The sequence below is a fragment of the Chlorocebus sabaeus genome, chromosome 3 (assembly GCF_047675955.1).
Source record: "Chlorocebus sabaeus isolate Y175 chromosome 3, mChlSab1.0.hap1, whole genome shotgun sequence".
NCBI classification, from domain to species: Eukaryota; Metazoa; Chordata; class Mammalia; order Primates; family Cercopithecidae; genus Chlorocebus; species Chlorocebus sabaeus.
Window position 1 is genome coordinate 24,069,908 of NC_132906.1, and position 21,841 is coordinate 24,091,748.

Here is a 21,841-nt window from a genome sequence, read left to right on the forward strand (position 1 = left end):
TTTAATTTAATTTTATTTTTGAGATGGAGTCTTGCTCTGTCGCCCAGCCTGAAGTGCAGTGGTATGGTCTCTGCTCACTGCAAGCTCTGCCTCTCGGGTTCTCACCATTCTCCTGCCTCAGCCTCCTGAGTAGCTGGAACTATAGGCGCCCGCCACCACGCCCGGCTAATTTTTGTATTTTTAGTAGGGTTTCACCGTGTTAGCCAGGATGGTCTCGATCTCCTGACCTCGTGATCCCCCCGCCTTGGCCTCCCAAAGTGCTGGGATTACAGGCGTGAGCCACCACACCTGGCTTTTCCTCCTCCTCCTTTCTAAATCCCACAGGCAACCTCCCTCATGGTCTCAATAACTTTGAAGCTTTCATTTCATTATTATTTCATTTAACAATAATCACCGCTGTTACTGAGCACTTAACATATGCTCAAAAGAACACAACCAGGAAGGGATGAAATCTACATTTAAGCTCAAGACACCTGGCCATGGCAAAATGATTACAAACCCTGACCCACAGTTCAGCCTACTGCATTCAGACTGCATTCAAAATCTAATTTGGCCATTTTCAAACTAGGTGACTTTGGGGAAATTGCTTAAGCCTCCCTAAGTCTCACTTCCTGTATTACTCCAATTTCATACTTCTATAAAGAACTGTCTGAAACTGGGTAGTTTATACAGGAAAGAGGTTTAATTGACCCAGTTCTGCATGGCTGGGGAGTCCTCAGGAAACTTACAATCATGGAAGAAGGCAAAAAGGAAGCAAGGCACCTTCTTCACAAGATGGCAGGAAGGAGTAAGTGCCAATCAAAGGGGGAAGAGCCCCTTATAAAATCACCAGATCTTGTGGAAACTCACTATCACAAGAACAGCATGGGGAAAACCACTCCCAAGATTCAATTATCTCCATCTGGTCTCTCCTTTAACATGAGGAGAATATAAGGATTATGGGAATTACAATTCAAGATGAGATTAGGGTGGGGACACAAAGCCTAACCCTCTCTCTCCCCCCTCCCCTCCCCTCCCCCTCCCTCCCCCTCCCTCCCTCCCTCCCCTCCCTCCCTCTCTCTCTCCCTCCCTCTCTTTCTCTCTCTCCCTCCCTCTCTTTCTCTCTCTCTCTTTCTTTCTTTCTTTCTCTTTCTTTCTTTCTTTCTTTCTTTCTTTCTTTCTTTCTTTCTTTCTTTCTTTCTTTCTTTTCTTTCTTTCTAGACAGGGTCTATATTAGTCAGGGTTTTCTACAGGGACAGAACTAATGGGATATCTAGATATATATCTATATAGCTATATTTGAGTTTATTAAGTATTAACTCACATTATCACAAGGTCCCATAATAGGCCGTCTGCAGGCTGAGGAGCAAGAAGAGCCAGCCTGAGTTTGAAAACTGAAGGACTTGGAGTCCGATGTTCAAGGGCAGGAAGCATCCAGCGCAGGAGAAAGATGTAGGCTGGGAGGCTAGGCCAGCTTCTCTCTTTTTTCATTTTTCTGCCTGCTTATATTCTAGCCATGCTGGCAGCTGATTAGATTGTGCCCACCCAGATTAAAGGTGGGTCTGCCTTTCCCAGCCCACTGACTCAAATGTTAATCTCCTTTGGCAACACCCTCACAAACCCACCCAGGGAATACTTTGTATCCTTCAATCCAATCAAGTTGACACTCTGTATTAACCATCACAAGTCCACCCCTTGTCAACTTGAACCCATACACATCTTCTGAGATCATACATAATCTTCAAATAAAGACAATAATAAGGTCATAATTACACCTAACATAATACAACTATCCTTTGTACAACCAGAAACACACCAATCCCCAAACCAAATCCTATTGCATAAAGTCAACAATACTTAAATGCTGATGTGAAGTCAATAAATCTATGTCACTTGATAAAGGAGAAAGGAAATAAAATGAAGATATTTTCTTAGTACAAGTGTATACATGTACAAACATGTTTTTAACAAAAGAAGGAGGAAATACTCATATGACAACTACAGTTCTCATTTCTGCAGCTGGTTGCGTGGTTGTAGCTGCTGTTGATGACTACCTTCTTCTACTACCCATTCTGTATTCCCTTTGCCTTCAGCAAGCACCTCAGCAGGTCATGGTTTTTTTCCAGGTGGAGTGACCCAAACCTTCATTCCTGAAGGGTCTGGGTCATTTGTAGTCCTGCCTGGATTGGGCTGTTGTAGTTTCCCATTGACCTTAATCACAGGGCATAGTAATACTAAGAGATGCCCTAATGGATCTCCTGTATTCCAAGCGTACTGTTCCTTACCTCTGCTGTGGAGTGGTAGACTGATTTCATCTTGACAGTCTGGGTCGATCACCCCAGTCAACACTGTAACTCCCTTCTTAGCCTGTTGACTTAAAGGTAGGAGGAGCCCAAAGTGTCCATGTGGCAATCTTAACTTCCAGTTTAATGGAATTGTTGTCGTGTGTGTCTCCTGATGGCAGTGTTCCTGCCTCTGGAACTAAGAGCTCTAGGCCAGTAGAATGAAATGTTGTGGGAACAGGAAGCAAAAATTTTGCTAGTGGGTCTCTAGGAGTGATAGTGAGTGGTGCCATCTTTACTTCCACTCCTTGATTCCTAGAACCATGAATCCTGGCTATGGGAGAAACAGTACCATATATTGGACACTGATTCAGAGCATATATGGCCTTCTGGAGGACTTTGCCCCAGCCCTGCCAAGTATTGTCACCTAGTTGGCATTGTAATTGTGACTTCAATAGGCCATTCCACTGTTCTAACAATCCAGCTGCTTCAGGATGATGGGGAACATGGTAAGACAAGTGAATTCCATAAGCACGAGCCCACTGATGCACTTCTTTAAATGTGAAGTAAGTGCCTTGGTCAGAGGCAACGCTGTGTGGAATACCATGACAGTGGATAAAGCATTCCGTGAGTCCGTGGGTGGTAGTCTTGGCAGAAGCATTATATGCAGCATAGGCAAACACATAACCAGAGTAAGCATCTATTCCAGTGAGGACAAACTCTGCCCTTTCCATGATGGAAGAGGTCCAATATAATCGACCTACCACCAGGTAGCTAGCTGATCACTCCAAGGAATGGTGCCATATCGAGGGCTCAGTGTTAGTCTCTGCTGCTGGCAAACTGGGCACTCAGCAGTGGCTCTAGCCAGGTCAGCCTTGATAAGTGGAAGTCCATGTTGCTGAGCCCATGCATAACCTCCATCCCTGCCACCATGGCCACTTTGTTCACAGGACCATTGAGCAATGACAGGGGTGGCTGGGGAAAGAGGCTGACTGGTGTCCACAGAATGGGTCGTCCTATCCACTTGATTATTAAAATCCTCCTCTGCTGAGGTCACCTGTTGGTGGGCACTCACATGGGATGCAAATATCTTTACAGTTTTTGACTACTCAGAGAGGTCCATCCACATACCTCTTCCCCAAATTCCTTTGTCACCGATTTTCCAATCATGCTTCTTCCAAGTCCCTGACCATCCAGCCAAACTATTGGCTACAGCTCATGAATCAGTATATAATCGTGCATCTGGTCATTTCTCGTTCCATGCAAAGTGCACAACCAGGTGCACTGCTCGAAGTTCTGCCCACTGGGAAGATGTCACATCACCGCTGTCCTTTAGAAATGTCCTAGAAAGGGACTGTAGTGCTGCAGCTGTCCACTTTTGGGTGGTGCCTGCATAATGTGCAGAAACATCTGTGAACTAGGCCCTAGTCTTCTCTTCCTCTGTCAACTAATCATAGGGAACTCCCCATGAGGCCATAGGTGCAGGCTGGGGGAGAGAAGGCAGGGTGGCAGGAGTGAAGACCATGGACATTTGAGCCACTTCCTCATGTAACTCACTTGTGCCTTCAGGACTTGCTCAAGCCCGATCACATATATACCACTTCCATTTGATGATGGAATGCTGCTGTGCGCAACCCACTTTGTGGCTAGATGGGTCAGAAAGCACCCAGTTCATGACGGGCAGTTCAGGTCGCCTGGTGACTTGATGATCCATAGTCAAACATTCAGTTTCCACCAAAGCCCAGTAACAGGACAAGAGCTATCTCTCAAAAGGAGAGTAGTTATCTGCAGAAGATGGCAGGGCCTTGCTCCAAAATCCTAGAGGCTTCTGCGTGATTCACCTATGAGGGCCTGCCAAAGGCTCCAAACAGCATCCCTATCTGCCACTGACACTCAAGCACCATTGGATCTGCTGGGTCATATGCCCTAAGTGGCAAAGCAGCTTGCACAGCAGCCTGGACTTCTAGAGCCTTCTCCTGTTCTGGAACCCACTTAAAACTGGTAGCCTTTCAGGTTACTTGATAAATGGGGCAGAGTAGGTGACCCTTCAGAGAATCAGACTCAACCCCAGAACAGAAAGGGCCTTAAAGATCATTTCATTCTTTATTATACAGTGTGTGATCTGAGGCCCAAAAGCATGAATATTACCTGGGAGCTTGTCAGATATGCAGAATCTGAGACTCTACCCAGCCCTATAGAATCAGAATCTGCATTTTAGCAAGATTCCAGTCGGTCAAAGTGGCTCATGCCTATAATTTCAGCACTTTGGGAGGCCGAGCAGGAGGATCACTTGAGGCCAGGAGTTCAAGACCAGCCTGGGCAACATAGAGAGGTCCTCTCTCTCTCTCTCTCCACCCCCCCATATATATAAATAAAATTAGCTGGGCCTAGTGTTGCACACCTGTAGCCCTACCTAGTTGGGAGGCTAAGGTGAGAGGTTCGCTTGAGACTAGCAGTTCAAGCCACAGTGAGTTATGATTGCGCCACTGTACTCCAGCCTGGATGACAGTGGGAGATCCTATCTCTAAAAATAAATCAATAAAATAAAACAAACAAGCTCTCCAGGTGGTTTGGGGCACCCTTACAGCATAGAAGCACTGATCTGGTCTGATTCTCTCCTTGTCTCCCCTCCCAAGTTCAACACCTCCCTCGCCTCTGTTGTTGCGCTGCTCCTTCCCTTGGTGCCACCATCTTGCCTCTCTCATTGTGCTGCCCCTTCCCTTGGTGCCACCATCTCGCCTCTCTCATTGCGCTGCTCCTTCCCTTGGTGCCACCATCTTGCCTCTCTCATTGCGCTGCTCCTTCCCTTGGTGCCACCATCTTGCCTCTCTCATTGTGCTGCCCCTTCCCTTGGTGCCACCATCTCGCCTCTCTTTTCGCACTGCCCCTTCCCTTCGATGCCACCAGCTAGCACTCTTTTTCCTCTCACTCTCCCTCTGACACCCTCATGGGACAGAGGGATGGGACAATTCAATGCCACCCTTTTGAAAAGTTACTCACCCTCCAATCCAGGCTCTCAAGACACTCCTGCCTCGCCTCACATTCTGGATGTCCCCAGTCCATTGGGCTTGGCCCTGACTTGGACGGAGACAGTGAGAACTTTTGTGGAACTGTATTTGCCAACTTCCACATGAGTAGGGGCCTGTTCCTGCTGAGCCCCAGAGGAAGCTGTTATTGACATAGGTGATGGGTAGTCTGGGGCTAGGCATAGAGAGGAAGCTCGGTGAACCAAACTGCTGGGATAGCTGAGTGACAACAGAACAGGGCCTTTGACCAATGTCACATCAGCCAATCCCCAAATCTGTCAACAGGGACCCAGTGGATACTATCAGAAAGACCAAGAGGTGAATCATGTAGAATGGTTATTTCAGAGTTTGCAAAACTCAAGTTGCTGTTTGCTCTATTTCTCTGTACATAAGTTAAAGTTCAACTTCATTGAAAGTAGTGAATGTTTTTTGAGCTCCTACTGCATGCTGGGCTGTGTGCAGGGTTGAAGAAGTGATGGTCCCTGCCTTCTTGTTCACAAATGGAGAGGGAGACATTTGCCAATAACTGAAACTGAAGAGGGCCTGAACTGGAGCTGTGGAGTAGACACAGAGATGGTGGGAGTGATGGATCCAGCATGAGGGAGGGTGGCAGATGCCCCGGCTGTCAACCCAAAAGCCATGGGTCTTGCTTCTTTCTCATTAACATTCTAATTTTGTCCAGGTATTGGGTTATCATGGGTTTCAAGGGAGTTGGAGCTTATGTAATTTTGGCAAGCTTAACAGGTCAATGTAGAAGGGGAGGATTTTAACTTTTTTCAAAACATATCACTACTGGACGTAATTATATTCTTTTGTCATCTCTTTATGTCTTTTTAAAATCTGTCTCCTCCCATTGGAACAGAAGACCCTTGACAGCAGGAATTCTGCCTGCTTTGTTCAGGGCTGTTCCCCTAACACTTGGGGAACAACTTCTGGCATGTGGTCTGACATTCACATGAAATATGCAGACCAACCCAGTCAGGCAACTCATTTCAATTCAGCAAATAGTTATTGATTTTCTTTTGTGTGCCAGACCTTGTGTTGGGCCATGGGGACCTGGTGAACAGATACAGATATGAGAAAGCAAATGTAAAACTAGCAAAAATGCAAAGGTAAACAGAAAGTAAAGTAAAGTAAACAAAGTAAAATTTCTGGCCTTTCTGCTATAGAGTGAAGAAAAATGACTAAAATCAAGTAAAACCAACCCATATGATTTGACTGACAATAAAATGTTTACCATCACATGGTGCAGCTGTTCTTTTCAGGAACATAATGTCACTCATTCATATGAGTGACACATGCCGTGGAAATGTGTTACCTCTACCTAGTGGATCACAATTGCCTGTAGTCTGTTTGTTTTGTAATAATTGTAGCCAAGTCAATCCCCAATTAAGTTATGGTAGGTTCAAACAAACAAACAAAACAAACAAACAAAACACAAGCTTCTATAAGAGTGATGAGTGTTACAGGGTGACAGGATTCAGGGAGCTCAAACCAGAAGGATTTAACCCAGTGCACACTTTAGACTTCAAGGTGTCAGGAAAGATCTCCTTGAGGCATGAAGAAGGAGTAGAAGTTATCCAGAAAAACGGAGGTGGAATTGGCAGGAGGAAGAGCATTGCAAGCAGAGGAGACAACATGCAGACACCGAAGAAAGAGGACACAGAGTAAATTCCAGGGCACGAGAGATGGTCAGAGGTGCAGGAGAACAGAGAGTGAGGGAAGGTGGGTGAAATGAGAATGATGTAGAAAGTAGAGTCAAAGTGGGTCACATGGGTAGAGCTGGCAGAGACAGAAGGGAAAGTAGACTGGGGGCATGAACTGGGCAGAGTCCAAACAGGGTCAGATGACTATGGAGGCTGCAAAGAGGTGAAGGGCAGTGCTGAGTGCTGGGCACTGCAGTCCCTTGTGCATGACCAGTACCTGCAGGGATGATGACCCCCATGGGCGTCCTGGCCCCAGACCCACTGCTGAATGAGTGGTGTGAATCCACTCTAAGCGAAAGAACATTGGCAGTAGCATCTCACTGACCCCAGTAGTACCACTGGCAGGAAGCTCTGGGGCTGAACTCATGGTGGTGGGCAGAGAAGAGGTACTTTGAAGCAGAGCTCTAGGAACTGAGTCAGCATCACTGTGTGGCATTAAAAAAAAGTGCTGCATTTATTTCTCATTGTTTTATTGATGTGTGCTCTTAATTTTAATTAAAATACTAAGAGGGAAATGTCTGAGACCTTTCCTGGGGGAGCCCTGAATTTAGCTCCATTGATAGGGCTATGGAGACAGCAACTCTGTCTTCCTTTCCTCAGTCTCACCAGACCCATATTTCTCCAGAAATACTTTGAGCTTGTCAACTTAAATAACAAACGCAGAGAGGCTTTCTAAAAGAAAATGATATTTATTTTGGAATACAGCATTGCGATGGGAATATGCATGCACAATTAACTATATGCGTATTCAGGGAGGTAAAGGAAAACAAGGGTTTTTAAAGGAATAAATAAGGAGGATTCCATAATTGTTTTGAAATAATTATCCTTGGCTACAAAGATCAATAACAAGGATGATGCCAGCTCAAGGTTGGACAGGCAGTTGCTGGGCAGATGTCCTTGTAGAAGTATTTTTTTGTGTGTGTAAGGTTGAGATGGCCTTCGTGCAAGGTTGTGGTTCTTGTAGTCTCTTTTGTCATCAGGCATATAAGCATGAGAACCTGCTCTTCACGGCCTTCCTGGAGTCTATATGTCAAGGTTTTCTTAACATTGGTGACTCCATTTTGATTCTGACAACTTTAACTCTAGCAGGATTTGCCATTTTAACTCAACTCAGTAAATATTTCTTGAGGCCCCACTATGTCAAAGTGCTAGATACTGAGGGGATTATGAAGATGAATGAGACCGTCTTGGCTCAAGAGACTGGCACCTTAGTTAGGGAGAAGTATGGAAACAACAAATCTGGTACAGGGAGGAATAAGTGGATGCTCTCTCTCATGGAGTTCAAATGAAGTGTCCAGGATAAATGGGGGAAATAGAAACTGGGGCAGGAAAAGTTTCACTGAGGGGTGACCCTTGTACTGAGCTTTGCAGGCTCATGTTGTCATGATAGGAGGGAAAGAGAGTTCCAGCAGAGGGAACAGTTTACACAAGGGTCTAGAGGAGTAAACCCCAGTTACTGAAGCGTGGGGGATGGAAAATAATTTTTTCTTCAGCTGTCTCAAGTTATTAGTTGGAATGGAAAGTGTAACAACAGACAGATCAGTAAGAGAAAAAAAGGAGCTTATTAACATACATATCCCATATATATGGGAGACATAGAGATGAGCAATTCTCAAAAAGGTGAGAATCCCAGCTTATATAACATCTTCAACCAAGAATAGTACATTTTTAGAGAAGTGACAAGATGAAGGAAAAGAAATTTGAGTCTCTGGGGGCAGTAAATTGTGGCAAGGCAAATAAATGTGGGAAAAACTAGTTGGGAAAGCTTGCGAATGTAAATTTCTCTGGTACCATCTCTGGGCTGATAAGGGTCTGTGATACTGTGAAATATATATTTGGTCTTGCCCTGTCATACAACTTCTAAAACCCTTGGAATCTCCAAAGTACGCTAATGAGCTGACTGTTGGCTAGTCACTGGAAAGACAAAGGGAGGATGAGACGGTTGGAATCTTCAGCCCCACTCTCAACCTCTAAGGAGGGAACAAGGGCTGAAGGTTAAGTTGACTACCAATGGCCAATGATGCAATCAATCAATCATGCCTACATAATGAAGCTCCTGTCAAAACCCAAAAAGACTGGGTTCAGTGAACTTCCAGAGGTTCCCGAATGGTGGCATGCCTGGAGCTTCCCCCATACCTCATCTTACACATCCATCTCTTCATCTGAGTCCTTTTTCTATGATCAACCAGTAAATGTAACTCTTCCCTTGATTTCTGTGAGCTGCTCTAGCAAATTCATCATACCCAAGGTGGGGGTCTTAGGATCCCCAATTTATAGCTGGTTGCTCAAAAGCACAGTCAAAACAACCTGGTGCTTGCAGTCAGCACTGGAAGTGGGCAGATGTCTTGTGGTACTGAGTCCTCAACCAGTGTGATGTGATGCTATCTCTAGGTAGATAGTGTCAGAGTTGAAGTGAATTAAAGGATACCCAGCTGCAGCTTGCTGCAGAATTGATTGTTTACTTGGTATGTGAGTAGAAATCCCCACTTATCTAGTGTCAGAAGTCACTCATCTAGTGAAAATAAAGTGGGAGAAACAAAGCTTGTTTTTTCTACTCAGGGTCCAAAGTTGTCTTTAGTGGTTAATGTTTATTCTCCCTGGTGGGGTTGCGGGGGAGTTAGCTTTTGTCTTCAAAAATCTATGTTCTGCTTTTAGGCAAATAGAGGAAGGGTAGAGAGCTTTCCTACATTTTCTTCTTAATTGCCTTCAGCTCAACAATCCTTCATATTTTGGGATGGCATATTCCAGTCTCCCATAGAAGCATAGGATATGGAGTGGACACTTGGGGGGATGCAGCTTGAGAAGTAGCAGAGGCCCCATGGCAATGGCTTTACATGCCAGCCTCAAGAGTTAAAATCCCCTCAGGAAGCACTAGGGATCCATGGTGGACTTCGTAGGAGGAGAGTGACATGGTCTGATATGTGCTACATAATGATAATCTTTCCGGCAGTGCAAAGGGAGAATTGCAGAGGCAAGAATTTGGAAATGTAAGGATTAGGGTGGGGGCTGGCAAATAATAATTTTGGAATCTAGGCAAGACTTTAGAAAGGAGGAGTGGGTCTGGAAAAGAAAGATTAGCACAAGGTGTAAAAGAGAGCAGTATTATCAACCCATCTGAAATAAATTTTACAAATAGTGTAATGAAACTACTCTTATAATTTCAGAAATTGTAAGTGTAATATTCAGAAATTATAAGTGTAATATACAGAAGAAGAAAGAAAGCTATTTACAATAACAAAGTATGCATTTCAATGTGAAGTAGTCAGATATTTTCACCCACACTAAAATCATCATAAGGGTGACAACTGCAAATACAACGTGATATAATTAGGATATTTTATGTGGCATTTTGAATACCTTGAGAGACATCACCATGTACGATGTGGTTTTTCTGAAATGTTGACAAGTCTGAAATGTGGAGAAGCAAAGATGGAGAGAATGAAGGGGACACCAGGTGCCCTGAAGGCGAGGTGAGAAAGCAGGAGGGGTTTAAGATGCAGAGAGGAAAGCGTGGCCTCCCCAGAGCAGGGAACTCGAGAGTGGAGGGTTAGGTGGGGAGGCCCTAATGCCAGTGAGAGCATGCAGGTAAACGTTGGTTCAGGTTATTGGGTTCAAGCTGCCCAGTGGGTCTCTCTGTGTAGCGCTCAGGAACTTCCTGGAAACCCATGAGCTCCCACAGCATCCAATGTGGCAGAGAGCTTGAGGAAAACGAAGACTGAGATGAGGCCACTGACATTTAACAACAAAGAAATATGGTAGCTCAGGACTTTGAAAAAGCTGAGAAAGCGGAGTTGTGAGGAATGAAGCTAGAACACACAAAAAGAAAACCTTACATTAATGAAGTACAAGCAGCAGGTTTTTACAACCAGGATTGCAGTAACAGACTTTCTCCTTGACCTAACCTGTGTTAGGCTCTCTAAGGTCTTGTCTCAACAAGGCTTCAACTGCAGGCTTCAGTGACTGTCCTTGTGGGGCCTGCATCACCCAGTTTTAGCAAGAATCCTCCTAAGTCAGTTTAGGGAGAACTCTTCACCCTTGATATCTGATCACCTCAATATCTGGTCAAATTCCTCATCCCCTAGGGATGCACCTGATCCACCTGGCCTGCCTTGAGCAAGAATCCTGTTAGGTAAGTTTATTTATCTTTTGAGACAAGATCTTGCTCTGTCACCCAGGCTGGAATACAGTGGTCCAATCACTGCTCACTGCAGCCTCCACCTCCCAGGCTCAAATGATCCTTCCTCTCACATCAGCCTCCCAAGCAGCTAGGACTACAGGCACACACCACCACAACTGGCTAAGTTGTGAATTTTTGTAGAGACATGGTTTTGCCATGTTGCCCAGGCTGGTCTCAAATTCCTGGTCCCAAATGATCCACCTGCCTTGACCTCCCAAAGTGCTGGGATTACAGGAGCGAGCCACCGCGCCTGGCCCCTGTTAGGTCAGTTTGGCAAGAATTCCCCTGCCTTGCTGTCTCCTCTTAGTAATTTTCTATCTACCACCCCCCTCCCCACTCTGCTCCTTGGCTGTAAATTCCCACGTGCCATGGCTGTATTCAGAATTGAGACCAGTTCTATACTGAGGTCTTTTTTCTTCTACTGTAATTGTTCTTCAGTAAAATCTATTTTCACTGCTTTAACTACCATCAGGCTCTGGATTTCCTTAGCAGTTATAAGGACTGGAGAGTAGAAAATGAGTGGGTACTGTGTGCGTGTGGTAGGGGCGGGAGGAGGGAGACTAATGGGGATATACAGTAGGGTAGATGAGGATAAATTACAATGCATTTGACATGAGTTCTAGTTACAAAATCTGTTGAATTAGTAGAAAACCATATCAAGGTTTTGTTGTTGTTTTCTTAGGAAGTTTAAGAGGCACCTAGCCAAGCGCTCCTGGATCACGCCACAGGCACTTTGTCACTTGTCAGTTGAATCCAGGCGTTGGGTTGGCCTTTCAGTAAAACAAGAGGTAACTTACTTAGAGAACGTGTTGGAAATGTGATTATTGTTTTTCATTGACCAGGCCAAAGGATCACCTGTGGTCATTGCGAAAGCTAGGACTAGCTGGATTTCCTAGGCCGACTAAGAATCCCTAAGCCTAGCTGGGAAGGTGACCACTTCCACCTTTAAACATGGAGTTTGCAACTTAGCTCATACCCGCCAATCAGATAGTAAAGAGAGCTCACTGAAATGCTAATTAGTGAAAAACAGCAGATAAAGAAATAGCCAATTATCTATTGCCTGAGAGCACAGCGGGAGGGACAATGATTGGGATTTACACCCAGGCACTCGATCAGGATATAAACCCAAAGTGCCGGCAACCCCTTTGGGTCCCCTCCCTTTGTATGGGAGCTCTGTTTTCACTCTATTTCACTCTACTAAATCTTGCAACTGCACTCTTCTGGTCCATGCTTGTTATGGCTGGAACTGAGCTTTCACTTGCGGTCCACCACTGCTGTATGCGGCAGTTGCAGACCTGCCTCTGACTTCCATCCCTCCAGATCCGGCAGGGTGTCTGCTGTGCTCCTGATCCAGTGAGGCGCCCATTGCCACTCCCGATCGGGGTAAAGGCTTGCCATTGTTCCTGCACGGCTAAGTGCCTGGGTTCATCCTAATCGAGCTGAACACTGGTCACTGGGTTCCATGGTTCTTTTCTGTGACCCACGACTTCTAATAGAGCTGTAACACTCACTGCATGGCCCAAGATTCCATTCCTTGGAATATGTGAGGCCAAGAACCCCAAGTCAGAGAACACGAGGCTTGCCACCATCTTGGAAGCGGCAGCCGCCATCTTGGGAGCTCTGGGAGCAAGGACCCTCTGGTAACAATTGGAGTTTTCTGTTGGGCTAAATCTCCTTGAGGAGGCGAGGGACAAATCACAGGTTGCCATTTCTCCATTTAGACATGGGAAAAGGACAATGTGATTTTTAAAAAAGATTACTCATGGGCACCAGACAGCAATGCATGTAGGTTTTAGTTGTGAAATTAGAATATTTAGAGCCTGATCCCCAGACTTCACTCAGGCGGCACAGCCCCTCTGCCCCTTTTTCCCAGCCCGCAGCAGAAAAATTCACCTAATTCCATTTTACCTCCCTGACTTGCTGTGCTTATTATGTTACCTTTCTCCTATTCACCAAATTGTTTAGCACAACTGAATCAGGCTGACATTTTGATAATAAACTCCAGGACTAGTGGAGTTTTCAAATTTGGTGTCTCTTTCCCTAATACGGTTTTCATTGATCCCGAGAGTTGCTGGAGCAGTCGAGGCTTTTTTATAATTCCCAGGCAGAGACTCAGACATTCTTCTGAGTGGGTGTGCAAGATCACTCTCTTTGTGCAAAGATGGCTTAGATTTATTCACAGCTTCCTCTCCTGCAATAGCTCAGGAAGCATAAATGGGTTGGGGGTTGGGGCGTGTGTTGAATGAAAATGTTTTGTAATTTCAAAGCAACCAAACAGAATAGATCCTTCAGAATGGTTTTATTTTCTGTGGCAACATAGTTGTGGGCATGAAATCTCTTTCTCTTCCTTAACCTGCATTTGTAGCCTTTTGCATTACCTCGTCACTAGCAGAAAATAGGATTTTTCACCTGCAGATGGTGAAGAGAGAAGAGGCTAGCCTAAACGTTAGGTAGAAATTACTTGTCAAGTTTGATCACTTCACAGAAAATCCAAATCCCCTTTGAAAAGGCACAGTTGATACTCAGAGATTAGCGGGGATGTCCTTATAGATCCATTGTTTGGCTAAATTGTCTGCATATGCAGCATGTTTGCTAAATGAGTGATACATTTGCATCTAAATGGTCCATAAATAATTTGATTCTGCTCCAGACAGTGCAATAAACAAGCCCCCTCCTCCTGTTGGGCTTGTGAGATGTGCGAGTGTGGACTCTGCTATGACTTTGACTGTGCTGTTATTTGACGACGAACTGGGGAAGGAGTACATGAATCTATTAACGAGAACCAACTTCCATTATGAGCTGAGATTTGAGTGAGCAGGCAGAGAAATCTTTCATAATGTGCTGCTTTGGCCTCCAGCTCTCTGGGCAAAAAAAAAAAAAAAATTTAAGGTAATAAATAAGAGCAAAAGCTTGGCCATGAAGCCCAACACCCCTCTCTGTGCTGCTGCCACTGTAACAATTTCCATGTTGGGGAAGGAAGGTGTGAGGTGTTAATTACCATCTGCCTGCTGCTTTTTATAAGTGCATTGATTACCCATTCCTCCCAACCAGTGGCACCATGGTGAGTATTTATAGTACACATGTGAATGTGGGGCCCACGATCTACATTTGAGTTGATCCTTTGAGGGCTTTAGCTAATCTGCAGGCATGGCCAAGTATGAGGATCACGCAGCTCTCTCCTTCTATGTCCAAACAGATGAGTTCCAGCTCTTAATTTGGAAGGCTGGAAATTGAACAATGGCATCGACAGTTGTCAGTTTCCATGTGCAGTTATGTGATACCTGTTATGTCAAAACTGTGAGTTTATAGCCTCCTTTCATGAGATTTGTGATGTTCTGTTCTTTTAAAAGGCTCCAGTGGGACAGTATACCTTGATTTAAGAAAGTTCAATATATTAAATCCAGTTTCACAGGAAAGAAATATAGGAGAATGGTTATTCACTTTGCCAAAGAATTCACAATAGGATTCTTAAAGTGATAAATATTATATGTGGCACTTAGCATGTGATTTAGTTCATTGTTTTGGGAATGTGTCTATGGGCAAAAGGCTGTCTACTTACGGAGTTCAGGTGCTTCTTACTTCAGGTGCTTCAGCCTTTGTTCCCCAGCTCATGCTGGCATGGGGACAGTCAAGTACTCAGGTAAAACTCCCAGTGGTAGTTGCCTCTAATCCCCAGTTTTATTCCTGAAACTCCAAGTTTCTAATATTTCACTGTGGCAGATAGCATAAATTGGCTCACTTAACCCAGGTTCCAGTGCCCTTTTAATTTGCCTGCCTGAGCTAGAGTGCCTAAAGGCTGACATCCATATTCCCCAGTTTCCCTGGCATTTAGAAATCCTCATATGATTTAGAGACTTAATCTTCTGGCAGGCGTAGCTGGTTCTTCTGGGGCAGCTGGGGTAGAGTTTCAGCCCCTAGAGTTCAGTCTCTCGCCTCAAGGTGCCAAGCAGCAGAAAGCAGCAGCAGTGGCATTTCTGCTAGAATAGCTCTGTGCTATAGCTGGGTGTTTCCTCTGGCTGCTTTGCCCCTGGCTGTCACTCTCTAGCCTTTCTGTGGTCACAGCAAAGGGAACTTTCTCTCCACCCTCTGAAGGTTGGATAATTGAGTCTGTTGACATAAACTGACAATAGGCAGATTAACAGGAGAAAAGTCATACAAATTTATTAATATGCAAACACATGGGAGTCACACAAAATATGAAACTCAAAGAAGGGCCAGATTAAAGCTTACATGCCTGCTTCCTAGGGGAGAGGGAAGTGGGGAGCGTAGGCAATTTTAGAGGAAGAGTGAATAGTCTCCAGGGGATAAAATAGGCCTGAAAAACAAATAACAGCCTGGGACAAAGTTCTTCTGGGCTAGTGGGGAAGTGGTGACAAGTTGTGGGAAGGTGAGGGGCAGAACCGCACTGGGAACAAAGGTTGTCTTACAATGAAGATAAAATCAGGTACTATCCCTCACAAGAATAGATTAAAAGTCTGTCTGGGCAGGGGTGTGGTGATGACCTTTGTTTTCATCTTTGGAGATTAATTCTCCCTGGTTAATAAGATTTCAGGCAGGGATTAAAGACAATTGTATTTCTTTTGGAAAAACTTCCATCAGTCAAATAACAAAACTTCAGAGAAAGACAGACAGAGAGAGAGAGAGATCCCTTCCCTACCCTTAGGGAAAAAACAAGATAAGAGACTAATTCAGAAGCAGCTTCTAAGACCTTCCAATTTTCTTTAATTCAGAGTGCTTTAGTCAGAGCACCATATATTGGGGTACTGTTTTCTGAGCCCCAATGCTATAAATGACCTAATATTTTCTGATTGAACTAGCTAAAGTAGATTTTGTTGTTTGTAACTAAAAACCTTGACTGATATAACCTCCCTTTCTTGTGTGTCCTGGGCACTCAGACTCAGGACTACTGTACACAGTTGTGCAGATAGTGCACTGTACAATCCAGAGGCACCATTCACATATGCTTACCAACATTGCCTTATGAACTGCTGTCCTCTTGAAAGGCTGCTTTCTTTCTTTAAGTTCTTTTTTTGCTCCTACTACCTTAGTTTGGGCCTCTATTTCCACCTGAGTGTGAAGGAAGAGATTTCTACAAAGGTCACAATTCTTTCAACCCACAAGACCTCCAAGAGATTAAGCTCTTTTGGGATATTGCTTCTTTTGTTCACATTCTTAGAACAAAATTTTTGAGGGGTTGGATATATTAATCATTTATTTTATTTTCCATATTTTATGAGGCTTTGACATCTTGGGGCCTTGTAGACCTAGGGAGCATACTGCCCATCCCAGGGTTAGCTGATTGCTAGAGTGAGCAAACAGTTTACCTGAGAGCATGTGTTTAGTATGCAAACCAACCAATTCTGAGTTCACACCCTCACCATCTTTACTTTATCTGCTCCTGCAGGCTGTCCCCCTGCCCTAAATCGCCTCAGGGCCAGGAACCAGAAAAATAGAGCTCACCCCATAGCTTAGAGCCTGCCAAAGTTATTGAAACTATCCAATCCTCAGCCTACTCGGCTGCTAACTCTGTTTCACCCATGCCTTCTGTGAAAACAACAGTAAAGGTTTCACCCATGCTTTTTCCTCATCCTTCTGCTTCCTGATTGGCCTCGTTCTTCCCTGTGTGGCCCCACATGGTGTGACATGCCCCTTCCTCTGGGAAACTGTAAGTCATAAACTTTTCTTTTAAAAGAGGACATCTCCATGCCTGTCATCTCACCACATAGTATCATATTCCAAAGTGTTTATCTCTTATCATGAATTGGATTTCCTGAGACAGAGCCCTGACATTTTGACTGTCTTCTGTCTCAGGAAATTTACTTGCAGGATTCCCCAGCAATGCCTTCCTCCTCATTGCTATGATGCCTTCCTCCTCGTTGCTATGATAACTTCATCTGGATGTTAGGGACAGGTCCTGGGCCATCAGACCCAAAGCCTCTTTCATCATTGATTTCAGGGAACCTACATGCTACCATATGAGCAAGATTCTGTAGCCTGCTCTGCTCTTGTAGAATCTTGAATACAAATATATAGGTTAAGTTTCCACAGTACTCTGACTTTATTCTTATATTTGGGAAAAAGCCCAGAATGCCTTTATAGTTTGTAGTTACTTCACCCAATCCTTAAACCTTTAGGGAATTTCAGAGTGAAAAAGAACCCTAGGAATAACCTCATGAAGGTATTTTCTCTATTACTTATTTTGTTATTCAGTGCTTTTCTATCCAATCTTCCCCTTGAATAAATTCCTTCTACCATTTCCTACAATTGATTATCCTGTTGCATCTGTTTGAACATTAATTGCTGTAAGTTCTAATGTACAGTTGACAAACCATAGCCCATGGGACAAATCCAGACTATGCCTGTTTTTGTAAATAAAGTTTTATTGGAACATAGCCACCTTCATTCATTTACATATTGTCTATGACTGCTTTCACACTATAATAGCGGAGTTGAATAGTTGTGATAGAGGCTATATAGTCTGCAAAACCTAAAATATTTATTATCTGGCCCTTTACAGAAAACAGTTGCTGACCCCTGTTTTAGTGGATAAAATAGGCTGGTAATATTGGACATTATTTACAAGGTCTTCAGGGACAACCTCAAGTTCTTCCTTGATAAAGCATTCTTTAACTGTAATAGCTGCCATCAAGCTCCTTCTCAAACCACATCAGTTAGAATCTTAATCATTTCATTAACTCTTCGTTATATAAGGCTGTGTGTTGCTGTTGGGAGACAATTGTCCATGAATCTCGTGTTTCTACGTGTCTAGACGTGAGCAATCAATTGCACCAGAGCTATCTTTTCAGGAATGTTTGTATAAGCACGGAAACAGTGATTCACTGAGGAGCAAATTTATTTATCTGAGAATAGTAAAGATAGAAATATTCCCTCCTCAGAGAGATTTGCTTATATTCCAGGGTAATAAAAATAGTTTCTTTCTGCACAGGATAAGATGCAGGCTTGCTTGCAGCCCCATATAAGATCAGGGTTTCTTTCGTGGTCTCAGGATTTTTGTGCTGTCTGTAATGCCCATCCACTGCACGTGCAGGCAGCACCCAGTCCTTGTTGTGTTGTCTTGTTGGAACTGGAGCTCTGGGAACCTGCACCAAAATGTTTCTGTTGCTAAATCAATAAGCTGTTTAAATACATTTGTGCTCATTTTCTGCTTACTGGCCTAATCTATGGAAGTGTGCAAACCAGCCCAACTATTGCTACTCGGCTGCTGCTCAGGAACTGATGGACCACTTGATAGTTGCTTGATGCAGGTATAAATGTGTTTTGTCTCCTCAAGTGCACTGAGAAGCTCCTTTAGGGAAGGGACCAATCTTCTCTTTTCTTTGGATCCTCCAGCAAGCCCAACATCCAGTAGGCGTTCAGTAATGTTTTGTTGCTCAAGGATACATCCTGTCCTGAAATTCTCTTCTTAATGGTGCACAAAGACTTGGAACTACTTTCTAAATTTCCATGGCTTCCCTCTGCACAAGTGTCCGTGTTATCCGAAATTCTGGGATCTAAAGCTATCCTGGCCTTGTTAAGATTCAGAGTCAAGTTCCACCTCACCAGTGATCACACAGAAAACAGGCTTATAGCATTTCAGTCTTGTGGCTAGAGGTAATTGGCCACACACTTAGCTCCCCAGGTTAGGGGCAGAGTTGGCAAGCAGGGGGAACTCTCCCTTTTGCTGCTTGCTTCAGATAGCGACTTGTGCCCACAATGAAACCAATGCATTTTGTGGACATTTTTCTCCTAGGTTGGCCACATTCCACAAATAAAAATAGAGGACGTCCAGTTAAATTTGAATTTCAGATAAATATTGAATGCTTTTTTAATATAAATATGTCCCAAATATTTAATGGGCTGTATTTATACTAAGTTTTGTTATCATTGTTTATCTAAAATTTAATTTTAACTAGGTGTCCTTTATTTTACCATGGAAGCTTATTCTCTGCCCTCTTTCCTCTAGAGCTCATTCCTCAACTGTGCCTCATCCTCAGATCTGGCCACTTCTCTAAACTCTCTCCTGTGATCATGGGTTTTTTGTTTGTTTTGAGATGGAGTCTCGCCCTGTCACCCAGGCTGGAGTGCAGTGGCGCGATCTTGGCTGACAGCAACGTCTGCCTCCAAGGGTCAAGCGATTCTCCTGCCTTAGCCTCCATGCCCAGCTAATTTTTGTATTTTTAGTAGAGACGGGGTTTCACCATATTGGCCAGGCTGGTCTTGAACTCCTGACCTCAGGTTATCTGTCTGCTTCGGCTTCCCAAAGGGCTGAGATTACAGGTGTGAGCCACCGCGCCTGGCCATGGTCATGGGTTTTTTATTCTTTTTTTTCAATAGAGCACCTTTCCTGGTTGGTGAAGGTGCAGAGCTGGATGTTTAGGAAATACGCACAGCCTTTCAGGAGAGCTTTCTTGAGTTTTGCTGATTGGCCTAGATTTTGTCACTGTTTGTAGGACCGTGAGGTGGATGGTGAGCTCACCTTGGAATGGCCTGGAAGCATTTCAGTGTTTTGGGGTGATTGCTTTTCTGTTTGTGTTTCATTTTTTAAATCTGTAATTCCCAGAGTTGTTTGCAAAGTCAGATCTAAAAATCAAGAAATGTCTACCTCCTGTGTACTAATGGAAGTTGATTTGGAATCAAGGAAGAGGCAGAGAGAATGGAAGATTCAATTACTTCCTAAATGGGTGGTAATCAAAGCCCCCAACTTTGATACTTAATATACGCTTTTCCCATTGGCCCCCTTGCAGAGCGTGCACAGAGTGTATCTTGTCTACCTCTAGGCTAATAAGGAACTAGTTCAGGGATTTCCTTCTCCCTCACCCTGTAGGCAAGGCTTACGTGGGGCTTAGCTCTGAGCTGCCAGAGAAAGAGGTCTGAAAATTCCCACTCCCCTCGGAGGGCCCTGAAATGGTAGCCCCCTGCTCAGGCGGCCTGGGGAGATTTGCAGGATGAATAAATGCCTCCCCAGGGATTTGCTAGGTAACTCCCTGTCAAGGCTGGGGGCAGAGATTTAAATATGAATTACCATCCCAACCAGGCAGGGATTTATCGAATGAGCCCCTTTTGTGCTCACAGGAAGATTTACACAGCCACTTCATCAGCACCAAGCTGTGGGGACTGTGACTGTGTGACACTCAGCAGTGGGACTGCACCACATTGGCCTCACAGCCAGCTCCAGTCCATCTGTCACGCTGGTGAGGTCCTGTGTCTGGATCTGCCAGGACGACCTCCCCTTGCTCCTCTGTCCCTTCCGACTTCCCCTCCTATGTCCAAATGACAGAAGTCTAGTGTTCCTTCTAGCACTGGGTGACAGGGACCTCCTACCTAATACTACTATGCTATCTTCTCTGGACTCTATTTAAGATTTACTTGCTTCGGCTGGGCACGGTGGCTCACGCCTGTAATCCCAGCACTTTGGGAAGCTGAGGCGGGCGAATCACGAGGTCAGGAGATCTAGATCATCCTGGCTGACACGGTGAAACCCCGTCTCTACTAAAAATACAAAAAATTAGTAGGGCAAGGTGGCGGGCACCTGTAATCCCAGCTACTCGGAGGCTGAGGCAGGAGAATGGCGGGAACCTGGGAGGCGGAGCTTGCAGTGAGCCAAGATCATGCCACTGCACTCCAGCCTGGGCGACTGAGCAAGACTCTGTCTCAAAAAAAAAAAAAAAAAAAAAGATTTACTTGCTTCTCCATTAGAATGCAACTGTGGCCATTTCCAGTCAGTTTCCTGCCTTCCTGTCTCTTGCAGAAGCACCAGCTCTCTTCTTCAGGTGACTTTACCTACTTCTTTGATCCTTGTGGACACTTGTCTCACCAGACGCCTGGCTCTAAATTTAAGAACCTAACGTTCATCCAAATACCCCCAGCAGAATCTCTCAAGAGAGGCTATTAAAAATCAGAATGCTGGCCTCCGCTTGAACCTCCTGAATCAGAATCTCTAGTTCTGGGGCTTAGAAATCAAGTTCTCCAAGTAATTCTCAAGCACACTGACATTTGAGAACCAAAACCCTGGATCCCAGGGTTGCAGTTGGGCTGAGTTTCTCTTCCCCTGCTTAGTTTCAGGAGGGCCACTTTCTCCCTTCTTTCAGGGAAATCTCTCTCTCCAGCACTCAGCAATCATGATGCAGGTCTTTGAGGGTATTTTGAGGGAAGAGGTAAATATCTAAGACACTATAGGGGTGCAGAATGGCCCCAAGAAAGGACTTGGCCTGAATAGTATGCTGCCTCATGAATATTCATGCTGGCCATGCGGTCAGTTTTGATCACTCAGATCAATTCAAGGCATTTGCTATAAGCCTTTGTGAGAGCAGGAAACAGGTCTTGGGAGTAAGGAGGCAGGGAAGAAGATTGAGGTTAAAGTGAATTGACAGGCAATAGGATTAGAACTCTGCTCAATCCTGATCTTGCCAGTAACTAACAGTGGCCTGAAATTAAAGAATTAAACCATGAAGGCTGCCTTGACAACTGATCTGATAGGCCCAGAAGTAAATTTCAGGGGCAGCGTTGTCAGGCAGAGGCAGGGAAGAGCAAAGATAAGGGACCCTGGGGTGCTTGGAGAGGGAAGCCCTGTCTCTTTCTTTACAATCCAGCAAGAGGCTTTGGTGTCTCCACTCAGGGCAGTGCCATATGCTGGAATAGTTCCGGGGGCAGGTTAGTTGCCAGGGCTTCAAT